Here is a 14,571-nt window from a genome sequence, read left to right on the forward strand (position 1 = left end):
TGTGCCCTTACTGGAAAAATTGAAAAGGTGTCCTGAGAACAAGACCCCACCAGAGAAAGGTTAAAATTGTAAAAATGCATCCTTGCATCCTCATTTGAAAGGAGAGAGCCTGTGGATGCTGTTGAAGGGTTCCTCTGCTTGAAAACAACTGTCTAGGGGAGTCTTTTCTCAGGGTCAGTCACCAAGGTGCACAACTCTGGTAGAAGGGAGATGGATTTCTCCCAGGCTGAGGACAGAACTTCTCAGAGTGCACAAGTTCATTAACAACCTCCTTGATGTATGCAGAGACGCTTTGTGCATGGCTGTCACCAAGGGTGAGGCAGAAGCAAATATGGATTGATAGTAAGTGTATATAGTCCAAACTCAAGGAGGATTTGTTAGGGAAGTTTATGTCATTCAGAGATTTAATTGCCTTTGGTCAGTTGAACTTTTCAGGTTGTTCATAGTGAGCAGTTTCTTCTTTTCTTTTCTCTCTCTCTCTCTCTCTCTCTCTCCCTCCCTCTCTCTCCATTTCCTTCCTTTTTATTTTTCTCTTTGTTAATTAATGAAGTTAAAAATTAAGACATTAATTTCAAAAGAAATTCCAACAAAACTGGCTCATCTCTTAAGAACCCCACCTCAGCCAACTGTTCATCACAATTTTAAAATGCCTCCAGTTCTTATTTCTCCCAGGTAAACATATTAAAAGACATATACTGGCTTACTTCCAGAGGCTCCATTTCTTCCCCTCTTTGACTGAGTGTGTGTGGCCTCTTTCCAGTTCTCTGCTCCATCTTTGGATTTTCTCTAGACAAGGTTCTTCTCATCAGTGCCTCCATCTCGACGCATTGCTTCTTTTCATTGACTATTTCCTGGTGCTGGGATGACACACTCATGCTTTCTGGCCCTCTCCTGGCCTAACCACCTGTTGTTGTGTTTGTTTGTTTGTTTTTTGAATTTACTCACTCATACAACTCTGTCTTTGGCTTATACTCTGTTTGATTTGGTTTGGGCTCTAACTCCAGGAATGTACCTTCATTGCAAGTTAACCCATCATGATAAGAGCTTGCCATCTGGAGTCAGGTGACTTTGATTTCAGTTTCAGCTCCACCTTCCTCTTGCCTTGTGAGATAAAAATGAAGTCCGTTGTTCTCAACCGGAAGCAGTTTTATCTCTCGGGTGACATTTGGCCATGTTTGGACTATTTCTGGTTGTCATAATTGGGGGTTGTTAGTAGAATCCAGTGACCAGAAGCCGGGGTGCTGCCAAACTACCATGCTCTAGACAGCTCCTCACAAAGGAAAAATTGTTTAGCCTCAAGTGTCAACAGCACTGAGGTGGAGGAGCCTATGCTCAGGTGTGCATTTGTTATGGTCTGTTTTCTCAGCAAATTCACCTTGCGACATCCTACCTCTGTGAATACATGTCCTTCTTACACTTTAGGTCATACGTGAAGTTGATCACCATGCCATTTAATCTTTACCAAAACTGTTAAATCAGATGGAGTGCAGACTGCCAGAATCCTCTATTAAGTCATTGCCAGGATAGTGTGGGTAGCCACCGAGCAGGGGCCACACCTGGAATCGGCTGACGTTCAAATGGTCTCTCCATTGACAACCTATTGTGTGGCTGGGGGAATTTTATTTGATGAAAATGGGTCTCAGCTTCCTCCACCGTTGAACTGAGTCATAACTATATAGTTAACACTATAAAGTTTAGTGAGACACTTACAGCCCCAGTACTCAGGAGCTAGAGGCTGGAGGATCACAAGGTTGAGATTAGCCTGGGTGACATAGCCAGTTCAGGGCCGTTGTGTAGCTATTCAGTGAGACCTTGTCTAAAAAGACAAGGGCTGGGGCCAGTGAGATGGTTCAGCAGGAAAAGTTGCCACCTGCCGACTTGCCAACCTGAGTCTCCAGTTCACAGAACTCAAATGGTGGAAGGAAAGGAGCAACAAGCTGTCTCTGGCCTCCATATGCACACCCACACAGGAATGAATAAACAAATAAATAAATGTGTGGGGTTAGCCGTCTCCCTGGTGGCTAAAAACATTTAGTCGGTATCAACGCATTTCAGTCTAGTGACTAACCCATAGGAAATGGTATTAACCAACTACCATGTCAACTAGTTAAATATTCCGTAGTCATACTAATTTAAAGAGTTACACGTGCACACATTCCCTAATCTGTAATCCCAGGCACAGCATGAATCTTCTGTGGCAGGACATCAATTCCCAGAAAGTGCTGAGATCCCAGAGGATGCTGGGAAAAGACATGTTTCCTTCTGCAGATCTATCTGGCACCTCATAGTCCAGGGCCCTCGCCTTTTCCTGAGTAGTGGGTAGAGACCAAGATGAGTCTGTAGATGAATGTGTGTACAAGTGAATCAACTCGGGGTTTATACCCAACCTCTGACAGGTGCAGGGGACCCAGGGTGCAGCCAGATGTGGCTGGTGTCTGGCAGGCAAAGTTTGCATCTAAACCTCTGAGGTTTCATTGGGTCCTGGGAGCAGTGGAAGCCTTTGGGCGTGGTGGAGGGGAAGTGTGTGATTCTGTGTTATACTCTCCCTGAAAAGCACAAGTTTTACTTGTCCTCATCATTATACTTTTTTGCATGACAAAAGGCATAGCATTTGATTCAAAGCATACCCTTCAACGTCCTTAAGTATGGATGATGGCGGAGAATGTTTGTTGCAATCTTAGACATGACACAGCTACACTCTGTTAGTTGCTTTTCTGTTGCTGTGATAAAGCACCCAGACCAAAGGCAAGCTATGGAAGAAAGGTTTATTCTGGCTTACGGTTACAGAGAGTCCGTAGTGGTGGGGGAATGAAAGCACCAAGCGGCAGGCATGGTGGGCAGAACAGGCAGCTGAGAGAGCACATCTTCAATTTCAAACATGAAGCAATGAGAGCAACATGGAAGCTGAGCAAGGCTATAAAGTCTCAAAGCTGGCCCCCAGTGACACACTTTGTCCAGCAAGGCTAAAACACCTCCCAAAACAGTGCCACCCACTGGACACCAGCTCTTCAAACAACCAAGCCTGTGGGCGACAGTACCTACTTAAATCACTACAATAAATAAAATTCAAAATCCCTGCCCTAGCCTGCAAATGAGATCTCTGGCTTAGAGCAGGATCGAAGAAGGTTCACTCTTTGAACACGTGCATGCTAGTACCCAGTTTACTTATATACACGAGACCTCATTGTTCAGCTCAGGGAGACAGCTAAGTGAGCCTTATCCCATAGGGTAGCTTCACCCAGATAAGTCATCGTGTGAATTCATTTCAGTGTAGAAAGGTGGGCAAGCCAGGGGTGAGGTGGAGACAGACATATAAACTGTTACTCTCAGCAGCCAAGTTTTCGGAAATCCCGTGGGTAGAGAGGAACGCTTCTGTTGGCTACATGTAGACAGTGAGCGGGGTCAGGCTTTAGGAACCGGTGGGTGAAGACCTGAAGGAAGAGAGAGAGGGAGCATGCGTGAGGAGGAATAGCCAGGACCAAGGCAAGAGCATCCTTCAGGCAGTTGAGAAAACAGCCCGCAGGCTGCAGCTGTGGGAGGCAGGGCAAGGTGAAAGGGAGGGAGTTTGTGCACCTGGAAAGGATTTGGGGTTAAACTTGGGCAAGAGACGGGCAGTCGTTGGGGTTGGAAGAGGGAGATGTTAGTCAAGCAAAAACAGTCATGTAACAATCACTACTGAGGTTGGGGGAAGAATGGATGTAGGGTTTTTATCACTATTTACTGTGTGTTTGGTTGTTAATATGGAAGGTTTCAAATACATCAGAAGAACACTTCAGAGAACACAGGGAAAGGTTTCAGGAAGAATCAACAGTGACTAGTTGTGTTTGAAAATGTCATAATGAAACTTAATACTGTGTATATGCTAATTAAATTTATTATTATTATTATTATTATTATTATTATTATTATTATTATTTTGGTTTTTCGAGACAGGGTTTCTCTGTATAGTTTTGGTGCCTGTCCTGGATTTCACTCTGCAGACCAGGCTGGCCTCGAACTCACAGAGATCCGCCTGGCTCTGCCTTCCGAGTGCTGGGATTAAAGGCGTGTGCCGCCACCGCCGCCGCTGCCGCCTGGCCAATTAAAAAATTTTAAATAAGTAAAATGTAATGTACAAAGTGAGAGAAAGGGATTTTAAAAAGGCCTATTAGAAGGTTCCTTCAAATTCAGGGGAGAAGCGGTGGCGGCGTGGGCTGGTGACATCGGAGCTGTGGAGAAGTGGGTGCGTTGTGGGTCTATTTTAGGAAGTGGAGAGAATTGGTTGATGGGTTCGTATGTGGAGTGGGAGAAAATCGAGAGTCAAGGATGACTGAGCATCTGCAGGAAAGGAGTTGCCATCCACGGAGATGGGAAAGAGGGAGGGACGCCGGAAGTTCGAAAGTTCAGCCGAGCTTCCCACGCTTGTTAAAGTGAGTGGAGATGGCAAGGCAGCAGCTGGATGTGAGAGCCTGAGGCTGAGACAGGGTCAGGGGTGGAGCCGACAGTGTCTAGAGAGTGGCTAATGGTTTCCCAGCCTCAGGCCTGGTCTCAAGATGGTGCCATGATTTGGGGCGATGGTAGAAACGGAGCTTGTTAGAGGGAGTTCATCCCTGGGGTCTGTGTTTTTGAAGGTTACACCCGTCCTGGGTCTCAGTCACTGTCGTCCTGCTCGCCCGTTACACTTCCTGTCTTCAGAAGACCCCCGTGACGTTGTTGTACCCCACTACAGGAACACAGAGGCAAGCGACCGTGCCCGGCACACTCTGAATCCTGGGTCTTCTTGAGCAGCTTACGCCAGGGATTCGGAACTAGTACAACAGCACTTGAAGCCACGAGTCTGGATGCTGTCACCACCGCCATTCTCTCATATGCTGTGGTCCTATCGAAAATAAAAAGGCCCTTTCTTATATTAAATAGCCCACAGTCACACATACACAGTACACACACACACACACACACACACACACACACACACTTCACATCTCTGAATGTAAAACAAGCAAACAACCAAACAATGGATGATCTGAGCCATCGCAATATCAGGACTCTGAATGCATACGTAGTAATCATTTCTGTGAGGGCCACACTATGCCAGCTAATAAATTATGTGCTTCTGGGTCACACTAAGTGGAGTGCATTGGTTCTGGCAGTGTGAGAAGAAATAATTTTACATCTTGAAGGGTCGACTGGAAGACAAATGAAGTCACTTCCTTTGCCGGTGCCAGTAATCTCGGCAGCTGAATATAAATTGTTTGGTATATTACTATATTACTATGCCGGTCACCCTTCTAATACATCGCCAGTGGAGATGCCCATTGTCCTTTAAACCAGAGACCACATGTGAGCTCTGGATTGTGCTTCCTCCTCTGGGACTTGACTGAACATGCTCCGTGGTGTCTTGCTTGTCTTCACAGATACTTGCAGTATTTTCTAAACTGACTAATCACTGTAATGGACAGCGGTACCCTTAGTGGCTACCTTAAGAAACAGTGAGTCGGGGGGCCAGGGTGATGGATCTGTGGGTAAAAGCACTTGGGTCCCATCTCCCAGAGCCCACATAAAAACCCAGATCCTGTGATTCCCATCGGCAAACCCAGCACTCCGGCTGGGGCATGGCAGGAAGAGGCAGGAGAATCTCCGGGAAGCTCACAGGCACACTAGCCTGGGCTATGCAATACAGCTGTAGAAATGAGAGAGACCCTCGAGGTGGAAGAGACCAGCTCTGGAAAACTGGTCCTCTAACCTCCACACAGGCACGGTGCCGTGTTGTGCACACACGTGCACTGGCACACATAGAGGCACATTTACACACTCACATGCACATAAGGCACATTCATACATGTGCACACACAGGCACATTTACACACACTCATGCACACACAGGCACATTCACACACGTGCACACACAGGCACATTTACACACTCATGCACACACAGGCACAATCACATACTCATGCACACTGACACTCATAGGCACTCACATACACACACACTCAACAACAACAATAACAAATAAGTGAAAAAAGCATAGTAAAGAAACAGCAAGTCAGTGTGGCGCTCAGGGAATCTGCATTTTGGCGTCTCCATTTTTTTATTTCCTCCGGCAGTTGGCACCTACAGCCAAAATCTGAGGTAACGTGGGATTAGGATATGGTAATACCAGGTTCCTCCTGGGGAGACTCTTCCATCCTGACCCCAATGCCATTCTCGACTTGACCTTCCATGAGACTAGCTTTTGGTTTTCATTCATTTTGAATAAAGCTATTTAAATGTGCAGGTCTTCAATGGGATTTACATTTAAACGTGATCTTAAGGGGAAAAGACCAGAAAAAAGAAAGAGAGCCTTGCTGTCGTTTCTTGGGGAGTGTGCTAGGAGTATTCTCTTGAAACCACAATCATTTTCAATTTTGTGGAGAGTCATCATGAGGTTCATATAGTAATTCTAAGGTTTTGAGACAGGCCCTTCTTTAAACATTTATGTATGTATATGTGTGTGTGCACGCGTGTGTGTGTGTGCACATGTGTGTGCGCACATACCACAGACTACACTGGAGCTCAGAGAACAACTTGCAGGAGTCAGTTCTCTCCTTCCACCGTGTGTGTCCCAGGGATCCAGCATCAGGGCCAGCAGCAGGTACCTTTACCCACTGAATCATTTCCCCAAGTGACCGCCCCCCCCAAGAGCCTGGGCCATGCTCTCCTTTCCCACTTAAGTAAGGAACTTGCTGAGTTCTGCTGGCCTTTGCCCTAAATCTCTTCCCAGAGTGAAAACTCCAAAAAGAACAAACAGCATATCCTTCCGCCCTGCTAAAACTCTTCTAGTGTCTTAAAATTTATTTATTTTTTTTTCTGGTACTTTCTTTTCCCAAACCTTCTGTGACTTGTCTGGGGCTCACCTCTTCAACTGCTGCTCTTTCTTGCTCTCTCTTCATCCCCACCAGGCTCTAGACTCAGCCCTTTTGTGACAAGATGTTGTCATCCACAAATGCACTGGGCCACATTATGCCTATCCTGAGATACAGATGGCCCCTGAGTCTCAGGTTAGACACACCCATCTCCTTTCTGTGTAAGCATGAAGGCCCCTTCTTTCTCTACTCTTCCTGGTCCCAGGAATGTCTTCTCCCAGTCTTCACTGCGCTGCTTTTCTCTTCAATGGGTCCTCTAAGGATGATACACCCTCATTTTCTACAGAGCATTTGCCACTAGTCGGTAGCTTTCTGTTTGTTGATTGATGTCTGGTTAATTTTCTGTCTCCTCTCAGTAGAATGTAGCATCCGTGGGGAAGGAGATCTTCCTATTGGCTGTGGTGGTTTGAATGACAATACAATGTCCTTCATCAGCTTGGGTATTCACACGCTTGGTCCTCAGTTGTTGGCACTGTTTAGGGAGGATGTGGAACCTTTGGGGGGGTGGGGGTGGAGCCTTGCTGCAGGAAGTAGGTCATTGGGGTGGGCTTTGAGTGTTTCTAGTCCCTCCCCACTTCCAGTTCGCTGTCTCTGCTTCATGCTTGTTCAGGACATGATGTTGCTCCCTGTTCTTGCCGCTGTGTCTGCTGCTTGCTGCTCCGCTCTCGTGGTGGACGCGTACCTCTCTGGAGCTGTAAGCCAAAATAACCTCTTCCTTCTGCAAGTTGTTCCTGGTCATGGTATTTTCCTCACAGTAGCAGGAAAGTAACAGATAATCATTTATCAATGGCCTGCACATGTCTAGGACGTTGATTGGACCAAGGAAATGATTAATAAGTATTGAATAAATCAGTAAATGAACACATGAGCCAAGCTCAATAGAATGTACTTGTAGTCACAGGAGCCTACAGAAGTATCTCTTAGAGTTTAAGAGTTCAAGGCCAGTTTGGGCAATATAGCAAGACCCTGTCTCAAAACTTTTTGTTTTATTTGGTGTTTGTTTGTTTCAAGACAGTGTTTCTAGGTGGGCGGTGGTGGTGCACACCTTTAATCCCAGCACTTGGGAGGCAGAGCCAGGTGGATCTCTGTGAGTTCCAGGCCAGCCTGGTCTCCAAAGCAAGTTCCAGGAAAGGCGCAAAGCTACACAGAGAAACCCTGTCTCGAAAAAAAAACAAACAAACAACCCCCCCCCAAAAAAAACCAACCAAAAAAAAGACAGTGTTTCTGTATGTAGCCTTGGCTATCCTGGAACTCCCTCTGTAGATCAGGCTGGCCTTGAACTCAAAGAGATCCACCTGCCTCTGCCTCCCAAGTGCTAGGATTAAAGGTGAGTTTACCACCACTGCCCGACTTTCTGTCTCAAAACTTAAAAAAAAAAGATAGACATATGGATAGATGGATGGATGAATGGGTAGACAGACAGACAGATATATAAAAATAAGACAAATTGGCAGGACTGATTTGAACCAAATTGATAAAGGTGGTTGTCCAGGTATAGGAAAAAGAACAGACATATCTTATTTGTTTTTGTTTGTTTGTTTTTACCATAAAAAGAGACATGGGTATAGGTAATTTTAGGGATTCTCTTTTGTGTTGTATGAATTTCCATATTTTGTAATATAAACAGGTTTCATTTGAAACCAGAAAAGCCGAATGCTGTCTCGAAGGTAACTACTAACCTCTTTCCCGTTGTTGGAGCAGGCTGGCTTCCCTCTTCTTTCCCCAGACACTGTTGCTTTTGTTTTCTACAAAGGACATAGTCATTTATTTTGGTGTGAGCCCACATATTAGAATATTTTCTGAATAGGTATGTGTGTAGGTTTTCTTGATCATCACTAAGGGAAAAACAGAAGACTTAGATGGTCTCCATGGCAACGAATGCAGAGCTAAGGCTGATCCCTGAGGATAACAACAGCAGCAGATATTCCAGCCATGGAAGGTGTCTTGGCTTGCCTCCAGGCCACACATTCATTTGTCTGAGTGCCAGTCTCGGGGTCCATCTTTAGCCCCAGGCTCTCTGCTCTCCAAACGCGATGGGAGCCAGCGCTGGGGGAGCCTCCTGCCCTGGCATGACTGCTTCAGCAAGCTGTTGCTCCCAACACTCACGGCTGCCATCTGAAGTCCGCCCGTCCTTTGCTCTCAGAATCTAATCCTGGAATGAAGTGCAGCTTGAGTCACAGTTACTATAATCTCTTGTCTGCAGAGGACGTCTTTTAAGAATCCTAGTGATGCTTGGAAGCTGGACAGTGCTGAACCCTACTGGGTTTTCTATACATGGGAGCCTGTGATAAAGGCCTCCTTCCCCCTCCTCACCCCTTCTCTCTTTTCTTTTCTTTTTTTGAGACAGAGTCTCATGCAGCTCAAAGTGGCCTCAGACTTACTATGTAGCTGAAGAGGACCCTGAACTCTTCCTGTCTTGAACGTGCCACCCTGGCTGGGTCATGGGGTGTTCAGGCATCTGCTCAGATGTATTATAGGAATGCTTCTGTTAGAGTGTTATAAGCAGCTTTAACATTTGAATCCGTGGACTGAGCCAAACAAATTGCCTCTGTGGCTGGGCTTCCCCCACTGAACACAAAGGCTGAGAAAGGGAATGTCCCTGCTCCCAAGCTTATGCTGGGCCTGGGCTCCTGCTTTGAACAGAGGAACCCTGCTTCCTGTCAGGTACTTGGTCACAGCTAGAAGAGAAGCAACTCAGAAAAGAGGTGTTGAAACTTTGTCTTAGAACCTTATGGTATTCTCAAAAATCACTCAGCAGTTTCTTTTTCCCTGCCTGATCTGATTATTGATATGTATTCTTCCAGAAACGGAAGCAGGAAAATTGTAAATTTAAAGTCTATCCATTAAAATCCATAAACCCATCCAACATATCTGTTTATGGAAAATAAGTTTTTGAAAGGAAATGAAATTTAATGAGAAGAGTGGTACATTTTCCACTAAGGATATTGAAGTCATGCATGTTCTCTGGCATCCAGTCTCTAGTGAGATTTTTTTTTGTTTGTTTGTTTGTTTTTCAAGACAGGGTTTCTCTGTGTAGATTTGGTGCCTGTCCTAGATCTCACTCTGTAGACCAGGCTGGCCTCCAACTCACAGAGATCCGCCTGGCTCTGTCTCCTGAGTGCTGGGATTAAAGGTGTGCGCCACTACCGCCCAGCTCTCTGGTGAGATTTTGCTCTTGTTGAAGGAGAGGAAACAGATTTGGTCTTTCATGAACGTGAAGTTGGGGAGGAAAGGGTATTTGAAGGACTTATTCTTTGATATTATAACAACACAGGCCAGCTCTCGTTGTACTAACCCCAAAACCAACTGCTCACACTGCTGTTAAAAATTGTTGCCCCAAGGGGCTTGAGAGATGGCTCAGCACCTAAGAGCACTTGCTGCTCTTCCAGAGGACCAGAGTTCAGTTCCCAGCACCCACACCAAGGAGCACACAACCTTCTTGTAATTCCAGCTCCTGTGGATCAGAGGCCTCTGGTCTCCCCCCAGCACTGCACTCACATGCATATACTCAACAAGCAAATACACACAGTTACACAAGATGAAAAATAATAAAAATAAGTTTAAAAAAAATTGTTGACCTGGGCCAGTGTGATGGCTCAGTGAGTTAAAAGTACTTGCTCCACAAGCCTACTTGAGTTGGATTCCCAGAATACATCCATGTAAAAGAGCTGCATACAATAGTTTACAGCTATAATCCTCGACTTCTACAGAGAGATGAGAGACGGGAGAATTAAGCTCATGGGTCAGCTAGGCTGGAGTACAAAGAGCATCAGGAGTGAATAGAGAGCCCCTACCTCAAGAGAGTGGAAAGCAAGTCAACTCCCAAGAGTGGTCCTCTGACCTTCACAGGCATGCTATAGTGTGAGCATGCACACATGCATACACATGCACGTGCGTGCACACACATACACACACACACACACACACACACACACACACACACACACACACACAGATCATTTAAATATAACTGAGCAGTACTCCATCCTGGATGCAACATTTTTCCAACATATGGTTGTATAACACTGAGCATTGATAACTTAGAACACGGCACTTTCCTGGTTAACACAGCTTTTCCAAATGTTGGTGCTATCATGGGATAGTTCTGAACATACCACTTTTGTTAATATAGGGAACCACTGATCTTTTTGAAAGAGTCCTTAAACTCACAGAAAAATTTAAGTGCACAGTAGATCTGTTTTCAATATTCATTTGGGGACGGGTGGGCACAAAGTCTCATGTTCATGTAATCCGGGCTATCTTCATATTCACCAAGTAGCCAAGGATGCTCTTGAACTTCCAATCCTCCAGCCTCCATTCATTATTTGATTTGGATGTGAAAGTTCAACTTTTAGATAGCAAATATCCCAGTTGTTTTACATGAAGTGCCAGACTTAAGGCAAATGCTGGGGCTGAAGAGATGGCTCAGCAGTTAAGAGCACTTGCTGTACAAGGTAAGGATCTGAGTTCAAATCCCTAGCACTGACCATAAAAATTAGGGCTGTTCCCGAGAGGGTGCTGAAGAACTTTCTCAGGTCAAAAACTATAGGCCACATTTGTCTTTGTGTCTCAGAAAGTTGTTGAGTTTGGGCGAGATAGTAGAAGCTTCCCAAATGTGACTAAGGGAAGAAAATGAATGATCGGATGATTGAATGAAGCTCTGACCAACTGCTTTTCCTCTCTGCAGGCATCTTCAGTTGTGTGTGACAGTCTCTTGAGACATTCCTCAGTAGCTGCAGGAGGCTGGGCTTTGGACCACCTTTGGCCACCTCTCTGTGTCTTTAAGATCCAGTCACATGAAAGACAGCTGACATACTAACCCCCTCATCTGCCGTCTTCAGTCAGGGGCACTGAAGGTTTACTAACTATGATGTGTCCTCATGAAAGACCCATCAGGAAATCAAAGAGCCTTATGGTGAGACAGGCCTGCTGAGGCAGGGGGCTAAAAGTCACGTTTGAACATCTGCAGCTTGTCATCACCAGCCTGCGCCTGCCTCGAGAGCTGGCGCCATTTCTAGTGACTTCTTGTAGGTCGCACCCGATTCAAAACCCCTCGTGAAGGTTGGTGGTGACAGAGAAGCAAGCTTTGGGAGACTTCCAGATGTGACTCATTCACAGTCACTGTGTGCAGAAAGATGAGAGAATTTTGAAGACCCTTTATCATTCATTTTTGTCAGGGCGATTTCTTTTGTTACTAAGAAGAAACAGAGTGACAGATAGAAGGGCTGTAGGGGTGACTCAGTCAGTACAGTGCTCGCTGGGTCTGAATTTGATCCCTAGGACTCACCTGTTAAAAAAAAAATACCTAGGCAGCATGGGTCTGTAATGCCCGCCGTGAGAAAGCAGAAACAAGTGCATAAGTGGATCCCTTGGGCTTGCTTGGTTGGTCAGTCTAGCCAACGGATGAGCTCCAGGTTCAGTGAGAGATCCTGACTAACAGATAAATAAATCAAATAATATGGATAGTGAAGGAAAACATTGATGTCGACCACTGGCCTCCACATATGCGCACATGCATGCACACACATGTGAACATGTATACACATACACATGTTAGAGAGAGAGTCTAAATGATTTCTGTAGCCCTTGACCTTCCAAGAGTAACTCCATGCCCATCAGGACCCAGTTCTTTTTCTCTTAGGACACACTGCTTGCGTTCAGTAAATTCCAACTCATAGAAACAAACAGCGTGTAATACCCTACACATCTCCAGAGTACCTCCCCCCCACCCCCCGCTCCCTCTCTCTCCACTTATATGACTATTAATCCATCTCTTCTGGGTTGTGTGTCTCTGGATACAGGAACTTCTACCTTGAGTTAACCAAGAAACACTGATAGCTTCAACATAGAGACAATGAGATGGACTATAGATAGAATTTGAAGATCAAGTCCAGGAAGGCTTGCTTAGGAATTGGACATAAGGGAAGAGGTAAGCAGGCCTACCCTGGAGGCATTTAGAAAGAGTAAAAATGTTTATGCTACACAAAGTGGTGTCTGTTGAGTCAGTGAGAGATATCATATCTATATTTGAGTCCTAGTGTAACAAAGCCCCAGACCTTAGTAGGTCCCTAGACCTTAGCACAACTGACTCCATGATGGAAGTAGCATTCCGACTCTAAAACTCAGCATATAGACAGCACCACCTGCCAAAATGAAAATAAAGACCTAACCTGTCAAAGTCTGTAGTTCTGGGAAAGTCTAAGTACTAACCTTGCGTTTTGGCTTCTGTAGTTCTGCTTCTGGCTGGCTGTTCTTGTTAACTGAAGTATGTCAACTTGAACATGGTTTTTGTGCTTAAAAGCTCACCCTGAGAAAGACTCAGTGCTACACTGGGATCAGAAACACCCAGTGTAGTCAACAGCCAGCTCATAAAGACTTTCTATTGGTTTAAACCCATGTCCAAGGAGTTTCCGTGGCTACCCCACGAGCTGTCCTGGGATTCCCAATGTAGATGAAGCTGGCCTCGAACTCACAGACATCCTCCTGCCTCTGCCTCCTCAGTGCTGGGATTATCCCACTTGATATTCATCTTTTAACTTGGGGAGAACAGAACCTTTAAAACTCAGCAAGATACAACCTGACTGAAGGATTACAGATAGGAGTTGCTGGAGAATGGTAGATTTGTGATTGACAGATCAAGGGAATCCATGACCAAGTGACAGGTTCATTCATAGGAAATTTGGATTGCTGTCACTGCAGGTACCTAGGTCCTCTGAAAGTCTCTTTTCTAATTACAAAGAGATCTATATTGCAGTGTCTACCCGTTGTAGAATATTAGTTGAAGATGTGTTACCTTTGTTTATGCTGTGGAATATTTGTTTAATGATGCAAAGATGGGTTGCATTTGTTTAACTCTGTAAAGTTGTGTTACTTTGACTGCCTAAAACACCTGATTGGTCTAATAAAGAGCTGAACGGCCAATAGCTATGCAGGAGAAAGGATAGGCAGGGCTGGCAGGCAGAGAAAATAAATAGGAGAAGTCTAGACTCAAGAGAAAAGAGGGAGAATTGAGAAAAGGAGAAGAAGAGGATGTGAGGGGTCAGCCACCCAGCCACACTGTAAGCCATGGAGTAAGAAGGAAAGAAAGACATATAGAATAAAAAAGTCCAGAGGCAAAATGTAGAAGAGAAACAGGATAATTTAAGTTAGAAAAGCTGGCAAGAAACAAACCAAGCTAATGCCGGGCATTTACGAGCTAGGTGGCAGGCCCCCCAGAGAGTCGAAAAAACAACTACATCTACCAAGTAAACTATTAGAAGCCTAAGCTAAAGGTTTCCATTTGTTCTTTCCTCTTCCAGGAAGCTTGGCCAGACTTTCGTAGAGGGCTTTAAAATCAAGGCGCTTGCACTGGAGGCTTAGAAGCATGTCCACCTCTCCCTCATGCCTCACTGGGGCACACAGAAACTTGATGGTGTTTTGACACAGTCTGAACAGGCCATAGGGACAGGGCCTAGCCTTACATCTTCTCCAGTCATACTCTCTCTCTACCTGAGATGGGAGATGCATGGGGATTTCCTTTCATGATTCCAAATTGGGAACCAATCAAAACTCCCTTCCTTTGGGATATTAATACAACCAGTGGACACAATGGACACAATCTTTTGCCTCCAGGCCAAAGATAGCTCACATGTACAATAGCTGGCTGTGGTAGTTTGAATGTAATTGACCCCCATAAGTTCATAGGAGT

General features: G+C 45.3%; 1 long non-coding RNA gene across 3 annotated transcripts in view; it reads left to right on the forward strand.

The window, feature by feature from the left end:
- The window catches only part of LOC128114615 (uncharacterized), a 29,173-nt gene that overhangs the window by 11,515 nt on the left and 3,087 nt on the right, over positions 1 to 14,571 (forward strand). For 2 of the 3 annotated variants that reach the window (XR_008219832.1, XR_008219833.1), the window contains exon 2: positions 11,572 to 12,813. This is a non-coding gene — a long non-coding RNA (uncharacterized LOC128114615). Of the gene's footprint in view, positions 1 to 45; positions 12,814 to 14,571 lie in introns of those variants that run through there. The other variant, XR_008219831.1, reaches the window with a different exon arrangement.

The sequence above is a fragment of the Peromyscus californicus genome, unplaced genomic scaffold, assembly GCF_007827085.1.
Source record: "Peromyscus californicus insignis strain IS unplaced genomic scaffold, ASM782708v3 Scaffold_19__1_contigs__length_69161282, whole genome shotgun sequence".
Taxonomy (NCBI): domain Eukaryota; kingdom Metazoa; phylum Chordata; class Mammalia; order Rodentia; family Cricetidae; genus Peromyscus; species Peromyscus californicus.